The 22,077-nt window shown below is 43.4% G+C and overlaps 1 protein-coding gene across 1 annotated transcript in view; it reads left to right on the top strand.

Annotated features, from left to right (window-relative positions):
* The window catches only part of FGF12 (fibroblast growth factor 12), a gene marked incomplete at its 5' end in the record, with an annotated part of 95,315 nt that overhangs the window by 65,130 nt on the left and 8,108 nt on the right, over positions 1 to 22,077 (top strand). The window lies entirely within an intron of this gene.

Genomic DNA, 22,077 nt, shown 5'->3' with positions numbered 1-22,077 from the left:
CAGTCAGTGTGTTTTAACCGTATTCAATTCCTCTTCTTCCACTTTTTGAGACCTGTTCAATTACCAATGGCATTACAAGTCATTGAGCACTGCTAATAACCCGTTAATCACAGAAGCACATTTCCCCTTGAAAGAGTTCAAACAGTGAGAGTGAGCACAGCCAAGTTTAATGTCTCCGCTGCAGAGATGATGCTCTGACTGCAGGGCCATCAGGGCCAGGTGAAAAAGAGCTGCAAATGCTTAGTGCCCCTGCGAGATGGCTCTTCTGTAGCCTGCCTGGTTGCTCAGATGAGACTGAAGTTTTTTTGTGTGGTTTTGAATCAGAATAATGATGATCCGGATTTGCACACAGCTGTTTACTGTATATTTTTTGTTGCATCAGAATTCAAGCCTTGTCCCACATCCTGTTATTATTAGAGTCCTGTGTATATAACGTATCATAGCCACTTATAAGTGTTTAATAGCACTAGCATTTACATTACTTATAGATCTTTATGCATCTTCTGCTTCCTACATTACAACACGGATTTCCAGTAGTATTTGAATGTGGAAAGATGCTTATGGAAGCTTTGTGGGATTTACAAATGTGCTTAAATGACTTAGGTGCCTAATTCCCTTTGACACTCAGTGGGAGCTAGGTGCCAAAGCTGTTTCTTAACCTTAGTAAATAAATGAACTTCATGTCAAAGCTGCTAAATATCTGCCTTGGGACATGGGCATCCAAGCATGTACTGTACTCCAGTACAGTCTCTCTATGACAGTAATTAAAGTAGGAAAGACTGATGCTTTTAGCTCTAAAAATCCAGGGCCAGATTTCCACTTGTGACCATCCACTGTGATATTACTTATACAGATCTGAAGCCATTCAACCTGGACCTTATTACTGAACTGATGACAAAATTGAAGGAACTGCTCAGAATCAATTAATTTTAATGCCAAGGGCCTCTGACCCTCAAACCTGAATCCACATCTGGCACAGAAAATGGCATAGATTGGTTGCAAGCCAAACCTAGAAAGGCATAAGCTGCACTGCAAAGTAGCTGTGGAGCAAAGGAAAGGAAAATATTATGTAAAAAAATGAGGTGATTAATATTCATGCAGGTGCTAAGGAGTGACATTTTGATTCCCTAACACCTGTATTAGCATTTTGCTTTTTGTCAGCAAACCTGAATTGATTTTTGGCTCAGTTTTGCCCTTTGAGGTAAATTCGTGGTAATAAAGTTGTACTTTCACAGATTACTGAGTGTGCAGGCGTGTGTTAGAAAAAGGTGACTGTTTCGATGTAAAATGAGAGTCTGTATAAAAAGTAATGTACCAAGAAACCTTTTAGTAATAGACATTTCTGTTAGCCACTGGTTTGTATTTTCATTGCAGCTGGATAGCCTGGGGCCAGGAATATGCAGCATAAAGAAAAGTCCGTCTTCCCAGATTCTGATGGAAACTCGAACAGGTAGAGGGATGTGGAAAGCAGCTGGAAGGACAAGAGGGATGCTCGGACAGGCAGCGCTGTGCCCTGTTGTAGCTTCATCCTACATGAAAATCCAACTGCGAGGGCTGTGCCTGGAGTGGGGCTGTCACAGCACAGAGTTCCCTGGAGTAATTACCTGGGAGCCACAGTTGTGAGAGGTTATTTGCCCTGCTCTTGAGGTTATTTGTCTCAGTATAAAGAGCTGCACAGTGAAAATATCACTGTTGGCAAAAGATCTCAGAAGAATGAGTATCTTACAGTGCAGTTGAGCATTCACTGCCTGCTGATCACTTGCGGGACCTTTACGCTCTGATTAGAAGCTGAGTGTGACACTTTTTGTTTTCAGAAACTCCCAATTTAAATTAATCAAGCACAGGAGCTCACTCTGGCTGGCAGAACACTCAGGAAATCAGCTGGGAGCTGGGGTGTTATCTCCAGCTCTCATCATGTTTCACTCTTATTGCCATTGCTTGGTGACTCTTGATTTGAAAAATATTGGCTTAGCAGAACTGGGCTTGTCACCTGTCCAAATAGCCAGTCTCTGATATTCCAAACGCCTAAAGGATTTTCACTAGGCGTGACTGAAGGGTTCATCAATAATATAGAAACAGCATTTAAAATACAGAGGAAAGTTTTGTCAATGGATCTTCAAGGTCAAGGAAGATCAGAAAAGTTTTACCCATCCATGGGTAGTGTATTTGTCGTCTTTGAAGGCATATAAAATCACGCCTAATATTATACCTGTATTGACAGAACAGCAGAGAAATCCTGCTATCAGCCACAGCCAATCGCAACTTGTGCCTTCTCTGGCAGAAGTAGAGGCCTTCCAAGAATTATCGCCAGTGTTTTCACCTAACAGCAAAATGGTGCAGCTTTTCATAGGCAGCATCAGACCATAGTTGATGTTCAGAATCTGTTGAGGTTGTTGATGATTCCTTCTAAGACAAAGGCAATAAGTCGGAGTACTGAGGGTTAGTTTAATGCATGTCAGTGTGTTTTCCAGTCCCCACACTGTTAAGGAAATAATCAGACTTTGGGAAATGTTGCCCTAAATACTCCCTTATTTACAGGAGGGATGACTCTGACATCATAAATTCCCTGGAGAGTCTGGTCCCTGGTTTCTATCCATGAGTATATGAATTTGGACAAAATCAAACCTGAAAAGCACAAACCGTGTAACCTGCTGGCACCAAACTTGCTGTCTGTGCAGAGAGCCTCTATTAAAAATGTGCCTTTCTCCTGGACCTGTCAGGTCCCCTGCTTTGTCACGGAGCTGCCCTAGTGTGACAGGACATGGAGGCTGTGACTCTGCCAGCCACACACTTTCCTCTGTCACCTTTTCCATCCATATGTGTTATTTTGTGTTATTTTTTGAGTTTGGTTTTTTTTTGTGGCATACAGCTGTTTTATCGGTTTAATAAAGAGAAGACAGATGGGAAGCAAGGGCCTGAATGCATGTGCAGAACACAGAATTAGGAATTCTGGGTTAGGGTTAGGAATTTGCTTTCTCTTGTTTTCCCTCACCAGTGACAATGTTTCCTCTGCTGAGGCCAAGATCTAGTCTCAGCATGGTTGTCCTGGGAAGAGTGTTGTTTGGATAAGGTGGTAATCGACGAGAAAGAGTTATTGAAATTCTCTCTAGTGACCTGCTCTTAAATAGAGGGATGAACAGAAGAGAGGAGATGCCTCTGTCAGCTTGCAGGGTCCAGGCATGTTTTGCATATCTGTTGTAGTATTTTTAGGCTGAAAACATGATGAACCCAGTAGCTGGGGGCAAGGAGGGTGATTATATGAAAGCCATTTCCTACTAAGAGAAAATAATGCTTTTGCTACTCTGTGTGTGCAGGGTGCTGTGGGGTAGTGGATTTAAGTCCACGTTGCCAAACAAGTGGGATTATCTTTTGGGGGAAGCAGGGCTTGAGGTTGCTTTTACTTTCAATATCTGATTATCTTTTCCATGTGAGCATGGGGCTGCTCACAGTGCCGTCCCAGCTCTGGGATTGCCATCAGTGCGTGCTGCAGAGAAGAGCAGCCAGGCCATGTTGTGTGGTCTCTGCTGTCCCATTCTTTCCTTTTCTCCTAAGGGTGCTGACAGCCCCTTGCACAGGGATCACTCTGTGCAAACCTCCTCAGTCCTGGCAATACACTCAGGGTCTGAATTTCCGAGTACAGTTCTTCCTGACCATCCATCACTGTACGTTGCCTCTAGCTCTTTCTTTCCTTGGAAACAGCTTTTTTGTGGAAATTAACCTGTTTGGCCAAAGATTCTTGCTGTCGCCATTAGGATTATTTTCAAGAGTGAGTTGACAGCAACAGCAATAAACTGTCATGTGTTTGGGCAGGAGCCACATCTCTGCACCACTTACCAGCTGTTGCAAGGGTTGCGTGTTGTGTGGAGGAGTTGGGGGACTAGACCCAGGGTCTCCTGGCTGCAGAAGTGTGGCAGCAGGACAGAAAACTCCTTTTACACACCAGAATTTCCCCCAGGTCAATGCAGAGAGGTTTGGCTGTTGCTGGGGTTTCATCTAGAGTGGGAGAAATCCCACGCAAGCAGCTGCAGCGCATGTGTAGGCAGGACAATATGTACGAGTCAGCCTGATGTGTCTGAAATGCAGTGTGTTGAACACATCCAGCCCTTTTATGCAGCGACTGTACAGTATTGATGCACGAGGACATGCTGAATATGTGTGTCTGCTGGGTATGTTTATATTTCCCGCAGGGGAGTGGCAGGAACAGATAAGCCTGAGCACAGTGTGGCAAGCTCTCCCATGTCCCACATGGCCGTAGGAATGGTGTGGCTGCGGGGCTGCCCTGCTCACCTGTGGCGGGGTCAGGTCTGAGAAATATTTTCCAGTTGAGTCTCAGGGTGGTTTGAGAAGTTCAGAGGATGAATATCTGCTGCTGCAGAGGCTCTTTCCTAAATTCCTGCCCTAAGCACTAAGGGGAGGTGATGAAGGATGCTTATGTACCATGGACTGCATGTGTGAGAGCAAGGGAGGGACAGGAAACCCCAGTGCTGTTCCATGGTGGGCATGAGATGCCCTCTTAGCCCAGGCTGGACCAGTTCACAGCTCCTAACTCCAATGTTATCCTGTGTGATTAGACTGCCAGCCAAGGGGCTTCTCTTCCTCACTGCTCTGTGCAGGATCACAGCAGAGGGAGGGTAACAGATGTGCTAAAATCAGTGGCATGAAACTTATTTTGCATGTTCAACAGTCTGAGATTTGACGACTGCTGGGGCTGAGGCTCTCTGTGTTGGGATGAGATGTTAATGATGACCTTGGTCCTGTTGCTTTTCACTCCATCATGCCCATGAAGTTTCTCATGGGGAAACAGTATGTCCCTTTCTCATTATGCTTAAAAAGCCCTTTTCCTGTCTCACATTTCTGTTTGATGGAAGTGACCAAAGAGAAGTTGCTTCTTAGAGTCAATTGAAGTTGAACCAGAGGGGGTTTGTGTCTAAACGTTTCTAGAGTATGGCATAGGATGTGTGCCCTGTGCCTAAAGGACTCATCAGAGCAGCTGAATAGGTGATCTCATTTGTTTAAGACTGTGGCTCAGGAACAGAAATTTGCTGTGGTTAAGTAAAGTGCCAGGGAATAAAGAAGAAGGAATCAGAAGTGGGTAAAAGGTAATGTAAGTTATGAATTGAAGGAAGGGGAAGAAATTAGTATGATGTGGCATTGTCCATATTTTGAGACTGAAGAGACAAGTTGTTTGGGGATTTTAGAACAAACTGTTATCCCAAAAAGCATGGGAGAGAGCAAATCCCTTTCCCAGTCCAAACAGCCCAAAGAAGAAATGCCCTGCCAGGTCATCCCCGAAAGGACTGTTGTCAGATATGATGAAGATGAAATCACTGTGCTTCCCTGCTGTCCCCAGCACATTTCTCCTGAAAGTGCAGTCAGTGCAGCTGTTCTGCATGACCTGTGAATGCCGACACATCTCCCAGGTGCCCTGTCCCTGAGTGCACACCTTTAGCTTTATAATGGCTTTGGGAGCTGTGGGATTGCCTGCCACGCCTCAGGCATCCCCAGCTGCTCTGTGGTCATCAGATTTTCATAAATTGTCTAGTTTCAGCAATTCCCCTTATAAACACTGCTGCGTGTCTGATCGCAAATTTTCCTAACCCCACAATATTTTCATCACTGTCTGCACAGATTCGTCCTTTGTCCCAGCAGCTAATACAGGGGGAATTTGCTTTATGAATGATTCATGCTGAGATGACCCTCATCCTATTCAGTTCAAAATGAACAGCAAGAAATGGCACAATTAGAACTGGGACAAGAAGAGGCCCCTGAAGTGCTGTGGCCATCCGGCATTGTGCGTCCTCGCTTTCTCTGGTTTGTGTCTTCAAATGGAGGCGAGAGATGTTGCAGCACCTCATCTTAGGGCCTTTTGAGGAGCCACAGCTTAGAGGGATTGTGGTGGTGAAGCTATATCCAGCTCTGTTTTGGCTTTTGATCATCCGGAGATGCATGTGTCGAAGAGCAGCAGCAAGAATGACAGTGTGCTTCATTCTTTTGCCTACAGGGACAATAGCCCACTGCTTGAAGCACATGGTGTTCAGGAGCTTGCCACATTGATTAAGGGAAGGCATATCAGGTTTTGACAAGTTACACTGGAGGCTGAGCATTTTCAGCGGTAGAGTACATGCTAGCACATATACTGCATACATAAAAAGCTATTTATCTTTGCAAAGGGAGAAGCTGCTGCTGACAATAGGGAATTCATTTCCATGGACCTTTTGGGGCTTTTTGATATGCGTGTGCTCGGCATTGCTGCTGAACGACTTTATGTTTCCCAAACATTGATGCTGCTACTGCTAGAGTCACAAAAAAGAGACAGGCTACAGCAATGTTGTGCTCTTGGGCTCAAAAGGTGATGTAGAGTGGACCTTTCCTGCAGACTGGATCCTGCTCTGTCTGTCACACCATCATCTTCCCTTACTGGCCTGAATGGGGCAGAGAAAAACTTTTACACTGAAAGCATTGGGCTGGGATTCAGAAAATCTGACAGAGCCTTTCCAAGGATCTTATGCACCTGACCTCATTCCTCTGTGTCCTTTACCTCCTCACTGTAGGACCCTTGTGTGAGCGAGGCAGCTGAAAACACTCAGTTGCTCTGCTGATAGGCACCATTTGGTTCCCGAAAGGGAGAAACCTCCACCCTTACTTGTGGCATTATGGGTCTGAACCTACTTCTGTCCCACTGAGCTGCACATGTGTGTGTGAGTCTAGCACAATACAGCCAAGTATCATGATGGTCAAAACTCTGTTTGACGATTTATTTTTTCCCTAAAAATATCACATTCTCTTTTGCCATTTCCTTCTACCCACCACAAAATCTAATGCAACACAGGTGAATTCTCAGTGCGCTGAGACCTGACAGGGGCACATCCTCCTGCGATCTAGGCTGCAAAGTGCAATCCTAGAACTGCTCTTGTAGGCTGAGCCCCATCAGAGAAACTCCCATCATGTTTTCCTGAAGCCTCTCCTGCCTCAGACCCTTCTCGCCTTTTCCTGGGGAGCTACATTGGCTCCTGCACCCTGCTCTGAACACACAACCCCCACCACACTTGTGCATTCCCACAGGGAACCAAATATTTTCCCTGAGCACCAGGTCATTGTCACCAGATCCAGCAGGCAGAGGCTCCCGGCTGCTGGGAGCAAGTTGGAGCTTTCACCACAAGCTTGCCCTGGTTTTACACCTTCCTCTCAGCGCTGCTACTGGCCACTGCCATACTGCTGGTCTGGCTCCGTAAAGGTCTTCTTAAGTCAGTTTTAATAAGTGTGTTTGAAGCAGAGATGACTTACTGGAGGAGCTGGTTATTCTCAGGAATGCTGCCCCGTCACACAGCATGCCTGTCGTGAGCTTATGTCTGGCATCAGGATGAAACCCACAGAGCTGGCTGTGAGGCTGCGGCTCAGAGAAGGTTGCCAGCTGTCTGCGAAAAGCAGCTGATGGATCAGAGTTGCCAGCAGACATTGTCCCCTGCATCATGGCCAATAATTGGTACATGGGGCTGCGCTGTCCTTTTATAATAATCACTTCTTTTATCGCCCTCTTCAAAGGTGGCTTTGCATACAAGACCAAGAGCAAAACCATAGCTCATTACTTGATTGCATAATTACATTCTGCTACAGTGTAATTTGGTTACGGAGGTAATTAAATGGATCAAGGTCAGCAGTAGGGCTCAGGACACAAGCAGGGGGAAGAAAAGACTGAGGGCTTTTTAGTGCAGAATACCAACTTGTTGGCATCTTTTGCAGCTCAGGTTGTTTTTGTGTGGCCCTGCTGCTTGTCCCTCTGGCCTCACAGGCAATATGGTCATTTTCACATGGTCATAAGGTGGCCAGCAGTAGCAGCACCATGGTCGGCTGGCTGGGGGGAGCAGGCGGTTGGTTCGTTTGGAGAGCCCACTTGCCTTCCTTGCAGAGCCTTTCCACAGGGGCCCCTCAAGACCCCTGAACCTGATGCCTGTGTCACTGGGGGCTTTGGGCAAGATTTTGGCTGGAAAGCAGGTTTGTAGTTCTTGGAGCAGTTTGCTTCTGAAAGAGCTTTGTCGTATGAGTTGTGGGGGGAAGAAATCAGGGAGTTATAAGTGGGGCTTTGCTGAGAACTGGTGTTGTGCCATTGCAAGGACTGAATCAAATAATTGAAGGAGCCTCTTCCACACTGCTCCTTCTCACTCCTGCTGTGTTGCAGCATGGGCTGTGCTGCACCATGGCAGCTGCTTCCTGGATATGGACATTACTGGGTGCACGGACGTTTTTTTCCCAGTTCACAGAACTGGAGAAAGAAGGAACAAAAGGCTTTAGTATATCTCAAGACTTGTGAAAACAAATGTATGTTCCTCAGAATAGTAACTGAAAGTAACTCATACAACAAAGTTTATGAGAGTTGAGGCCTTCAGAGCAACCTAGTCTTTTTACAGACTTCCAGAACCTGATATGAATAAATAATTTAATGGCTATTAATGTGAATGCTGTGGATTTTGAATCTCAGTTCCTACCATATTAAACCCTACAGCCAGCTCTGCCCTTAAGGAACATTCTTTCTTCAAGGGCTTTGTATCCATGCAAATGTTATCTTCGCCCTCTGAAGAGGCTAGAACTGAAAAATGGCTTTTGAAAATGCGTAGCACCAGGATTATCACGCCCCTTTTTTATCAAGTTTGCGCTAACAAAAAAAAAAAAAGAACAAAACCCAAGACTTTTCAATATCAAAGTTAAATTTAGAAAGCAGACTTTTTAAAGCATCCTTGCCAGTTGAAAGCTTATTTTTTCTTATGACCAGCTTAAAAAGCAAAATCTCTCAGCTCTCATTATTTTTCTTTTGTGCCTCACATGCCTCATATGTTTTTTACTGCCCTCTTCTAAGTGAAATGATCCCCATGGTGCTCTTACTTTCTGTGTTACTCCAAGTGCACAGGCTTATTGCGTGTATTTCTCTGTGTATTAGCAATATGCTGATATGCTTTGGATAGGTCAGTAGAGATGCAGTGGTGTAAAACTATGAAGTAAAGCGCAATGATTTTGTAAGCATTCTCCCACTTGCCTGATTGAATTTCTGCTTCACATGTTTTCACCCTCCAAATGTTTTTGTGTTGTGAAATATGCTGACAGTTGTTCATGGCTAAACTGTTCGTTGCCCTGTATGACAGATTTTGACAGAGTGGGACACTGTTTTTGTTACTGACCCCAATACCATAGACTACGGGGACAGAAGTGATTGTTCAGGTCCATTAGCATGAAAACATCATCAGATAACAGAGTTTTGCTGAATCATTCTACTTGCATGAAGTCCAAGCCTTTGGTTCAGTTAAATCAGACACTTTGGGACAGGTTATCTTCATGTCTTTTCTTCCAAGCACTAGAAGTTACATTCTCACAGGTCTTGTAATCTTCTCTTTAGTTTCACTTGTTGAAAGTGATCATAGCCATTTATTTTGAAACATTAATGAATCAGTGTTTATTCCTTGAACAGAATGTGTAGCCCAGCTTTAGTGATTCTTAGAGGATCCAGTTCTGCTCTTGTTGCTGCAGTAATGATTCAGGACTTAGCATTGATGAAAACATAGGAAAACTATGAAATATTGTGGATAATGAGAAAGGACTGTTATGCCTATAAGCAACTGGTTTCTCTTCTGTGGGACTTTTTGTTTTGTTTTGTTTTGGGTTTGTTTTTGTTTTTTCCCCCCTGTTCTGGATAAGCACAGAAGAAAGCAGTAAAGGCACATTCCATCTTCAAAAATAGTCAGGACAGCCCTGATGTTTCCATCCCCCTCCTAATGTGTTTGTTAGAACAAGTGAACGTGACTTCTTTAAAATTTAGCATGCTTAGTAAACTCTTTTCAGACCTCTGAATGATCCAGCTGTGACACGTAGTCAATGCCAGGCTTTCTGAAAGCAAGTACAGAGATTCAAATAGGTGGGCTTGACAGCTGACCTTTTCTGTTGTTATCAATAATGTGGCTGTTTCTCCTCGTGGATGTTAGTGGTTAAGTGCTTTTCAGAAAGCTTCTCGTTCCTATACCCACTGTGGCTGTGAGACATTTCAGATCATAAAGGAACAATGTGAAGTCTTATGAGAAGCGCCTGAGGGAACCGGGGCTGTTTAACCTGGAGAAGAGGAGGCTGAGGGGAGACCTTATCGCTCCCTACAATGTGCTTCACAACCCTTTCCAAGGAGGATGCTGGTCTCTTCTCCCAAGTAGCAAGTTGCAGGATGGAAGGGAATGGCCTCGAGTTGTGCCAGAGAAGGTTCAGATTGGATATTGGGAAAAATTTCTTCGCAGAAAGGGTTGTGAAGCATTGGAACAGGCTGCCCAGGGAAGTGGTTGAGTTACCATCCCCGGAGGTGTTTAAAAGACATATAGATGAGGCTCTTAGAGACATGGTTTAATGTTAGAGTTAGCTTATAGTTGGACTTAATGATCTTAAGGGTCTCTTCCAACCAAAATGATTCCATGATTCTATTCTACGATTCTATGAAGTGCAAACTCCACATGGCAGGTTACAGCATGCTGCTCAGATCCCTGTTTTCCAGTGTGTGTCTAGATCAGAGTGCACACAGGGGCGCTGGCGCATTTTACGGATCACCATTGTGCAATTGGTTGCTGACATTTCACTTCCATCACAGACCTACTTTATTATACCCCGTTGCAGCAAGCCAACTATCCCAGCAGTCTCTGGGATTCGTGTTTTAGTTCAGATCAGGAGTGCACTTTTGGAGCAAGTCCTCTAGCCACGCTCACATACACCTCTTTGGTTTGTACCACAGACTGGTCTTAGGCTGTGCAAACTGGATTCCTTTTGGTTGAAGCTAAAGTGAAGGGTGCTCTCCAGGAATGTCCCTTAAGTGCCAGATGTTCAGGCAGTGCGACTAGGTGGCAGCTAAAAAAGACTGAAAGACTGAACCCATCCTGAAATGTGTATAGTGCGAGTGTCCAGCCCTTGCCACCAACAGTTTCACTCTATGCATTTGGTCCTATGTTGTAGACACAGCCTCTGTGAAAAAAAAATCAAACGTATACAGGTCTGATTGTGAATCCTGGATCTCACTAAGACAGCATGCTGCAGTAAGTAGCTACAAATAGGAAATAGCAATTTTTAACTCTGGATTGCTTTGTTGATGTATTTTGGGTCATATAATTTAAAGACAGTTGCACAGTCTTCTGTATACTAGTAACACAATAAAATGGTCTCCTGCTTTACTGTGCATTGCGCCAAATAGAGTTAGTCTATTAAATTACTCTCTCTAGAGTGACTATATTATCTTAGATTGGAAGTTGCAGTCATTAGTTGGCTTCTGAACAGGATCAGATGCCAAAATTCATCTGAGTTCTCTAGCAAAGTGTGCAACAGAGTGAAAAAATTCACTATAACCACTACTGCAGAATCCCTGATGACACACTTCCATCTGTCTGATTCCTGGGAAGCAAAGCATCAGCTCTGGTGGATCACTTGGCTGCATATGCTGGAACAGTCAGATCTAAGTTGTGGCATAGTTTGGGTCCATTCAAAATATTTGTGCATTGTCCATGGGTTATTTGACATCAAAAGGAAACTAACGGGAAAAGACTAAGTCATGTTGTAAACCCATATATATGGTGGAAATCTATTCAAAGTATAAAAAAAGCCAAGTCTTCTCTGTAAAGTTGTTTTGGGCTGTGAGATTTGTCAGCTCTTCCAGGCTATGCAGAAATAGCATGGTCAATATGTGGATGGGACTTAAATCACAGCAAACTGATTTCCTGAACTCTCAGAAAATAAATGAACAAAGGGCTGTCTGCACTTCATGCAAAACACTTTCTTTCTTTCTTCTCTTTTTCTCTCCCAAAAATGTTCTGAGGAGCTGGAGGTTCATTCATTCCTCAGGCTGAATATCTCTTTGTTGTGTACAACCAAGGACAGGCTCCTCATCCACAATGAGCAATTTAAAGAATATTAGATGATACACCAGCCCAAAGTGTCTGACTCAAGGACACAGAACCTGGAGGAGTCAGGACCAGCAGAGGAGCCTGCTCTCAGGAATTAAAATCCAGTCCCTCAGTTACGTGACAAGTGCTCAACAAGCTCTCTTCACTGGCAGCAGATGATGCTCAGGACCAACAGAAATGTGCCTGCAGCCCCTCTTCACAATCTTCCTTTAGGGCACATACCCACCTTCACTAGTAGCTGGGATGATGAACAGAGGGATTTGAAGTGCTGGGCACGTGGTTTGTTTAGCTGTGGTAAAGCAGCCCCCAGCAGAGATGGGAGAGACACTTCAGGGTCACCCTGGCAGATTTTAGGGAAGCGCCACTGAGCTTTTTTGCTGGCTTCATGAGCAGAAATGATGTTGTGACCCAGGCTTTGATGTACAGATCTCAGTGGGTTCTGTTTGGCTCTCCTGGTGGGCAGCAGAGCTGGCCTCCACCCAAGAATATGCCATGAACCTTTCCTTTTCTCTGTGTAGGCGCTGCAGCAGCTGGTACAAGGGGGAGGGAAAAGCCACATAAATTGTCACACTTCATAACATTTTGTCTTGTTGTAAGATCTTGCCTATCCAAGACCAGCTCACCCCAGCCTTGGTGAATGCTTTAGACCACAGGACTCACTGTTAATTGGCCAGTTGTAGCCAGCGTGTCAGTAAGCTGTCAAAATATTAATAATCTGGCACCACTCATTTTCAGGGTGGAAGTTTTAGCAGCAAAGAAATTGAATTTCCAGCCCTGGCTATGACAGCTCTGAAATTGGTTTAATGCAGGAGAGATCTTTCCAGCGTTAGGGAAGATAAGGGAGAGTGTCGGAGATAGTGCGTTTCCACTGAGTCTTGCGGTCTCAATGTAAGAGTCGAAGCGAAGAGGCTATCTCAGCACATCAGCAGCTTATGGTTGTAATAGGCCTGGTGAGCTCCCCAGCATGTCCTCTTATCTTCTGCCCATGTGATGTGTTACTTCAAAAACTGAACTACACTGAAAATTGGGCTCAGGCCGTTTTCTTTTTTCAGACCTGCTCTCCATGTGTAGCTCGGTACTGCTGGGCATGAACAAGCACGGTTTTGTCTGTCTGCTAAAACACCAGCCACCGGAGGGTCTGCGAGACAAGGACTGGGACTCGTTTGCAGTCCCCTTCTCCCTGACTTTGTTATAGCCGCATTATTTAACTTGCATGAGAAAGAGAGGGCTTTTGCCTAAATAACTGAACTAGAACCTGGGGGAAATAAGTTTCTCTTGCTATTTCTGACCCCTCTTGTTTTACAGAACAGCCAACAAGCCAGTTGGTCTTTCAGTGCTCAGGTTCTCGGCACAGAAATGTAGAAGTAAGAGGTCTCCCCTGTACTCCTGTCATGCTGAGGGCATTTTTATTAAATGTCAAAAGCATTTATACTCTGGTTTGAGCTTTTGAGGGTAATTTTAATATAAATAATAGCATGATAAACCTAATATTCACTACTGATTTTCCACTAAGAGCTTGCTTTCGACTTTCAGAAGAAAATAGTGTCATGTTTATAAATGCATAATCATTATTTTAGTTTATACATTGTTGTTTTTATTATCAACAGTAATAAAAATAGCAATATCACGAAAGTCACCAAAGGCCACAAACCAATTTGTTGTGCCCTGTGCTCAAACTGATGCCAAGCAACTCTCTCTGGCCCCATACAGAGATCACAGGTTCAAAGCATCCCATCTGGCTGTGTTTCTAGGGTTTTTTAGATTATTATTCTTCTTCACAGTTATTTCAGGCTTTAGCAGATGATGCAGTATGATGCTAATTTCGGAAATTTATTTTTCTTATATGCAACTAATGTATTTTCACCTTGTCCCATCTTGCCTCATGATCATTATCTCCAAATGTATTTCAGGATACTGTTTTGGAGTAAGCAAAGTCGATAACATTGTTACCAATTTCAGACACTTTTTCAGAAAAACAGCCTATAGAGAAGACAATGGATGAGTTGAGGTTCCGAGGTTAGAAATGATCCTGGGGTTTTACCAGATCCCCAGGCTGCCAGGAATGCAGTACCAGAGACAATGCTGTCAGGAAATCCCCTTCGTAGGAAGCAGTTTCTTTCTTAGAGAATAATGCTGAACTGGATGGGCCAGGTGCCATGTGAATGAGTTATTCTGCCATCACTACTGGAGTCCATAACAGCTCCAAATTTTAAAAGGTTTTAAAATTCCAGCTTGAAATAAGATCCAAAATTAAAGAACAAATCAATCAATTAAAATCCAAATATACCTTATATTTTAAAAAGAAGGGATGAAAGTTTATTCTGTTCAACCATGAATTTGAAGTTGAGCACAAGTCTTCTGAGGAGTGGTTGAGGCTCTTCAGCCTTGAGGAAAGGAGGCTGAGGGGAGACTTTATTGCTGTCTACAGCTACCTGAAAGAAGGTTGTAGCATGGAGGGTGTTGGTCTCTTCTCCCAAGTAGTAACTGATAGGATGAGAGGAAATGGTCTTAAGTTGCACCAGGGGAAGTTTAGGTTGGATATTAGGAGAAAATTCTTCACTAAAAGGGTTGTCAGGTGTTGGAACAGGCTGGAGTCACCATCCCTGGAGGTGTTTAGAAGGTGTTTAGACAAGGTTCTTAAGGACATGGTTTAGTGCTAGAGTTAGGTTAGGTTATGATTGGACTCGATGATCCTGAGGGTCTCTTCCAACTGAAATGATTCTAGGATTAAGAAAAACTGAAGGAAAAGACAATGCATATCACTTGCTCTGTGTGCCACATCGGTGAGTTGCTCGATGTGCAGCATTCCGCAGATAACACTGTACCCAAATCTTACTTCCAGAGCCGGTTCTTTCACTCAGCCTACCCAGGGTCTCCAGGGAGGTATGGAAGTGAGCAGCCCAGGTCAGAGTCATCCTGAGTTACATTCTTGTCAACACTCATCAAGTTGAAAGGTGTGTTCCTATCAGGTTTGCATAAGCAGCTTGCTAAAGGCCAATGCAGTGGATTTGGTCATTTTTATCTTTATGAAGTACTTGGTAGAAATGTGCCTGCACAGTGGACAGGCCAAGAGCTGAAAGCAGAACACAATACCGAGGTATGGTGGGACGGGCAGGTCTGAATCTGGATCCCCAAAACTCATGGGGTTCATCTGCTTTGTAGCCAAATGGGAGACAGTAGCTTGTGCTGATCTATACAAGCTTGTTTTGATCTAAGTAACCGCTTGACCAGGGCAGACTGGAGCTCAGCTCAGGTTATGTCAGTACTCTGTTGTTTGTCTGGGCAGATGTCCTTGCTGCTTCAGGGTTACCTTGGGCATGTCCACACTGCAATCACACCTTTGTCTCCAGCATTCACAAACTTCCTCTGTGGTCACATGGATGATTTAATCAGTCCTTGAACACAGAAAGGTGCTTTAGGACAGTTTGTGTCCACATATAGAGATCTGGAGCTTAATTACAGAGGCTTGGCCAGTACTTAATTTTTTTTTACTTGTCCAGGAATATTGAGTCAGCCTTCAAGACTTAGCAGAGCTGCACTCCACCTCTTGCTTGGTTATTTTAAAATGAAGCCAACTGAACAAATATGTACCTTGAGCACAGAGAGTTCCTACAAAAGTGAGGGTAGATAGCCCTCTACTTATGTTTTTCAGACACAGTAAGTTAGATTGCTTGCTAATGCTGCTTCTCAGCTCCCAGAGCTGGGGAACAGACCTGCATGGATGGTAATTTATTTGAAAATGTGCTCCCTCCAACCCACAGATGGTCCAGGCAGACTCAGAATACTTGCAGATAGCATATTGTCTCATCAAGTGAATCTCTGCTCTGCAGCAGGGCTGTACACTCCCATGTAGCAGCTTGTTATTTTAAAACGTATCTGCTCTCTCCTACTTCTAAAAGGCCACCAAGAAGACTTGTCACCAATCTCTTATGGAGCTAGAAGGGGGAGGAAAAGTAGAGTGTGAACAGTAGAATATCACCTGCCATCTGGACAAAGATGTGATGAGATGTAAAGTTTGGATGCACATTTGTGGTTCTTGATCACTTGCCAAAGAGGGAGCTCAGCTCCAATTATTCTAAAGCATTTCCAGACAAATGCAACCCTAGGTCATGGGAGAAGCTGCATGGAAGCAGGAGGACACTGAACTCGATCAGGCTGTACATAAGGCATCATTGCCCATGTGAGTGCTGCTGTGGTCTGCATAGAGCAGGTCCTGGGAACAGGACCTGTGTGGTTCAAGACCTGTCCTGGGAATAAGAGTGTGCCTGGATCCAGTGCTATGGTGTGAGGTTTGTGGTCCCAAATTCTTAGAGATTTGAAGACAATGTTTAGTCACTGAACTTCTACAGGTTTAAATGGGAGTTGGGTATTTGCATTTCATTTGGGAGCCCAGATGTCTTTGAGAATCTGGTGTCTTTGTTTATCCACACAGGTCTATGTGTGTTGCTACCAATGCTGAACTTCTCAGTGCTGTTGGCATCAGAGGCGTGTTGATTAAACTCTGCTCTGGCTGAGGTCAGTGAGGAATATAGAATGGGCTTTACTGGGTAAAGAGCACCATAAAGCAGATGCTCTGCTGCGGTACCATCCTTTCCTCTGGGATGGAGCAGCACTTACACACAGTGAACAGGATCCAGCCATTCTCTGGTCTGCCTCCACATCCACAATGAAATGCCACTGCTGATAGCTGTGATGATATTTATGATTCCTAGTTAATACGTTTTAAATGACTTGATGAGCTCTAAGAATTAACGCTAACATCAGTAAGTATCCCAAGCCAGATTCTCTGGGAGGGAAGCCTTGCTGTGCCATAGACTTGGGTGCAGTTTAGTGCTTTTATCCCATCTGAAGATCTGAATCAGTAATTGTGCAGAACATAAAAGAGAAACCCGTAAGTGCTGTAAACAAAGGAAAACTATTACTCTGGGAGTGTGTTAGTTAGATATTTCAGTACTCATCATTAACATCCCTTTCCTAAACCATGTCACAAACTGCTTGCATAATGGGCTTTTTCTTTTATCACTGCTAGTTTCAGTGACTAAATTTATTAAGTCGTTGGGTTTAAGTGTGGATATGTATATTTGCCATTTTCCTTTGGGTTATAATAAAAGGAGATCTTGAGGGAAAAAGAAAAAAAAAAAGATTTTATTTATCTGGCAATTTTGAGAATGTTTGTAGGGAAATGGGAAGCAGTACAAACAAGTGGCCCAGTCCAGAGGGATGCTGAGTGAGCAGCTGGATTTGTGTACAACAACTAGTGGCAGCTTTCCCTCTGGCTTCCTTCCTGTCCCTGAACATTGCCCCTGGAAACCTGTCACCATCCTGCTGTGGTCTTTAATGTTTCTTTAACATTTCTTTACTGTTTGGACAGCGCCAAATATAATTTGGGTGCGTCATTTTCATTATCCCCATAATGGCACACATCATTTGCAATCACCTGATTGATTTTTCAAATGGATACCTTAAGTAAAATTTGAAATTAAAGCAAGAAATGTTCTTACACACTGTTTGAAAGTGCAATATTTTCCTATTATAAGCTTAACCAAAACCAGCTTTCTGTTAATATCCTCTCACGATTCATCCTCACGGGATTTGTAATGTTTCTTTCCTTTGGCATCTGAGCATAGTCCAACAAATACATAGAAATACATGAAGCAGAATTTTTGAATAACACTTAGGTTCTAATTTGGAGGACTAGAATATTTTCTATTAAAAAAAAAAAGGCTGAAGAAACCGAATTGTGAGTATAGTAGCTTCTGTGCTGGTCAGAGCTTGGACTTAATGAACAAGGGACCAAATTGTGATCAGTACCAAGGAGTACCGTGCTGTTTCTCACAGAGGACCCTTTCTTTTCATCTCCCAGCTGAGGATGCTGAGGGACTTGGTGGCAGTGATGGCCCCAGCCTGGCACAGGCAAGGGCTGACAATGGTCTCTCATGTTTGGAGCAGCACCAGGGCTGCCCGTGTCCTGGCAGCGCTGTGCCTGACACCACCAGATGGGCATTTTTCGAAGGAATTGAGATACCCAAGCATGTTGGTGCATTCCCTGAACAGCCTGCAGCCTCCCACCCACAGGTCTGGCAGCAATGCTTCTCCACCAACGTCTGTGGAGCTTCTCCAGCTTTACAGAAGTGCAGAGAGTCCAGTCGCGCTTATTATGTTCAAGGTCAAGAAACTGGGTTAGATTAACCTAAGCAAGGCAGGTGAAAGCTGAAGTAGATTAGGAAAAAAATCTGTCTTCTCACAAATCACCCCCAGCCTGTGCAGCAAGGGGGTGCAGATGGGGCCAGGCATTCCCATCACCTTCCCGAAAGGCCAGAGTGGCCCAAGTGATGCAGAGACTGGCTTGTGGCTGGATGTCCTGTCCACATTTCCATCTACAGATGGCAGGAGGCACTAGTGGGATTGAGGATAAATTAAATACCTCGGTTTTTGAACCAGAAAAAGCTTTTGTGGCAATCCATGGTACCTTATACCCTCCCTGAGCATGTCTGACACACTGAATCCCCCCAAGTGGTAGCTGTATCATCCACTTTGCTCCCTACTTTGATTCCAAGCCTCATTGAATGTGGTCTCTCTAATTTTCTGTGTAATAGCAACTTTTTTTTTTCCTCCTAGACTGTGCAGTTTCTGTTAGAACTAGAGTTAGCGTAAACTACACTCATGTTTGTTTTTCAAAGCAAATCTAATTACTCTTCTTACTGGAAATGCGTTTTGTTGAAGGGATTGGATTGAGATACAGAAAACAAGTTGCAGGCAGATGTTAAACATTTTCTATGTAAATTACTAACATTTGTTTTACAAATATTTCATGCAGGTTTTTAGTTTAACAATTAAAAGAAGACCTGCTTTTTCAAACTGCTTTCAGTAACATCTATAGACATTTAACAAAATACCTCAGGCTCTAAATCTCCAAATAGTAAACTAGTAAATGTATTTATTTACTTTGTATGCAAAAAAATAATTTAGCTAAATACATGTATTTCAGATGAAGATAAAACCAGACAAATTTCCTTTTTTCTTTCTCCAAATCACAAGCATAGTTTTTAATGAGGAGAACTGGTAGGTTTTCTGAGTGAGCTGAGCTCATGATGGTGCTGACAGGGGACCGGGAGCATTGTGAAGTTTGAACAGAAAATAGAATCATGATTTATTTGTTTAAAGACTGAAAAAAGACCAGTGATTAAAAGATGAAGCCATCTGTCCTCTTACTGTCTTGTATCTGGTCATGCTATTGCTATCAAGGAGAGGGCTGGGAAAATAATTGAGAGAGGTTTGTTATAAACCTATTTCAAAAGGTCCTTGCACCAAGGGGGCACTCTTGACCATTCCATTACCTATGGAGGAGGTTGTCCTTGTGTCCTGTCAGAAGCATGTGAGGGACGCAACCTGAGGATCCCTTTGCTGTTTATAACCCACTCTGTATCTGTGGGATGAAGAGAAGGTGTTGGACTCCAGGTCCGGCCATCAAGCATATTTCATCAACACTGAATTAATCTTAAAAACCAACCAACCAAAACAAAACAAAACAAGCTTGCATGTCCCAGAGGTCTGGCCAATAGATCACTGATTTTCCAAAAATACCTTCAGTTATCTCAGATTTCAGTCTGTGCAGCAGTGGCCACTAAGAACTGCTTTATTAGTGTGAAACCTGTTAAGCTCACCTGCACTTTCCTCTTTCTTCCAAGCTCTTCTCACCCCAGGACATTTGAAACAGCAGTTCCCACCTAATTTGGCATAATTACCACCATTAATTTTGACAGTAAATCTTGTAGCGAGGTTCTGTCATAAATATCTCAGTAGCCTTTTGTTATTGGTAGCTCCAAAGCCATCAGCAAGAGGCACGTGTTGAAATTAAGTGACAGGATGTAGCTGAAGGCTTGACATTGACCACCAAGAAGGTATCAATGACAAAAATGGTACATGTTAAATAGATTTAGATGATACTCCAAATATCCCCAGGATGTGCTTGGGAAGGTAGCCTGTGTCCTGCTTGTCTGTCCCATCTCCTTTCTGGTCAACTGGTTTTACCTTCTCCATCTGCTTGATCATTGTGTCACATCTGCACGTGGTAGTGTCCACACCAAAGGTTACTGGTGCTCAGACCTGTGAGGACCCCACAGCATGTCAGTTTGGTGGCAGGATGAATTGTGTCCTACAGTGTGTTTGTCCCTGCATGGCACAGTGGGACATCAGCTGTTGCTGATGAGGTGATGTAGGTAAGAAGAAGGATAACGAGTAAAAATGGCATTATTTAACTAGAACTTAACTGTCAAATCTGTGGGTTTTCTAAACTGCCAGAGAGACAGAGCTGCGATGTTTCTTGGTGGTATTGCCATGGTTAATGTCCTGAAGTGCTATTTCAACTGAATTGGGGGGGATGAGGACTCAAACAGCGAACTTACAAAAAAAACTGGACAGTTTTGTTTGCTTGTAGGGGAGCTGAAATGTTTAAAAGAAATCACTATTTTTTTCTTTATTTTTCTTAAGTCTTTATTAGGTTACTGTCATTACATTAGGTTGATGTCTTTAAATGCATTTGTTTTAAAAGAATGTAGTAATTTTGATGCTTTATTGGTACAAGTGTGTATACGACACAGCATATGCTTTTCTGAACTACTGCATGTCATAAAATTTTATACTGTGGTAATTTAAAAATAGATACCCATCTGGAAACTCAACTTTCAATAACTTTTTAATCAAAATCTTGATTATTTTTCTTTCTGAAACAACATTTTAAAAATGCATTGGCTTTTTTGTTTCTTCTTCTTGAAAATGAATACTAGTCTTGTTAAAACAGATATGGGAAATCCAGGTGTCTCATACACAGTAAATTTCATGTTCTGGTCAAGTTGATAGCTATCTTTCACAACCTACCAACTTTTCAGTCCCCCTAAAGGGAATTTTCTTGATAACTTTTTATTGATGGAGTAACAAAGGCATGAGAAAGGGGACAGAGTTGTCCATTTTGGTTTTAGAGCTGCTCTCCACTGTGGAGTTTGTGTGAGCTGCGTCTTCCAAGGCCAGACAAAGCCTGGAGATAGAGAGTAGATTTAAGGAGCGCTTAAACACTGATCTTCTGGGAAGCTACTTCAAACACTGTTTTTTAGTGCTCTAAGTCATCTAGATCTCTTTTAACTTGTTTCACTCTCTTCTTAAAATATTTATTTCATCAGGATGGAAGACTCCTTCCAATAGAGCAAAATGACCCACTGGGCTGACAGTGGTTTTATCTGTGTGGTGCTAATGATTGATGCAAACTTCACATGTGCAGCACAGCTCTGTGCTTTCTGCTATGCTTTATCTTCCGTGGCTTCAAGCCTGCTTGGCTGCATAGGTCTGTTGCACGCAGGATTTATTGTCAGACCAGCAACACTTTATATAACCCCAAAGTGCTTGGGAACACATACCTGAGTGCTGCTGAATGTTCAAAATGTTCACCCTTAAAATTAGGTCTGCAGTAAATATGTGGCATTACTCCAGATGCTTTGCTCAGATGTTGGTCATGGGTTTTCTATTAGCAAGGTTGGAGAAGCTCCCAAAGACTTCTGAGTGGCAAGGGCTTAGGAGAGAGCATCGCTTACCTATAGCAGCACCTGCCCTCACCCACAAGGCTCTGAGATACCTCGTCTGGGTTCTGCAAGAAGGGATTTCATTGCTAAAACAGTTTTTCTTCTGAAAATGCTTTTTTTTTTTTTTCCTTTTTTGTTTGCAAAGATGTCACAGTTTTAAGGAACACAGTAGGAGAATTTGTTCAGCCAGGATGAATCTTCTGCTCAAAATCAAAGTCTGAGGAAAACAAAACAACAAACAAGACAAAACAAAATCACAGCCTCACCAACAGCCACATCTGACTCGGGAAGGTTTGGGAACCCACTGCCACACAGTCCCCTGGCTAGACAGCTATTTTAAATGAGGTTTAATATTTCCCTGTTGTTAGTATCTTGAGGAGTTACAGGGACATGACAAGTTTTGTTCCATAGCTGAGTGTAGTTTCCTTCTTGAGACTTTCGGCAAAGCCAGCGCAAGCAGCAAAGACACAGCCACCCCCAAGCCCATGTGTCCTCTGTTCCTGGGCAGGTGTGGGACCAGTTCTTGGTATCTGAAGAAATACTCGTGTCAGAAATCTTTAAAATTACTTCTTTGTCTTTGCTTAAAGTTTTCC

The sequence above is a fragment of the Nesoenas mayeri genome (genome assembly GCF_963082525.1).
Source record: "Nesoenas mayeri genome assembly, chromosome: 9".
In the NCBI taxonomy this organism is placed as follows: domain Eukaryota; kingdom Metazoa; phylum Chordata; class Aves; order Columbiformes; family Columbidae; genus Nesoenas; species Nesoenas mayeri.
This window is presented reverse-complemented; position numbering and strand designations above follow the sequence as displayed.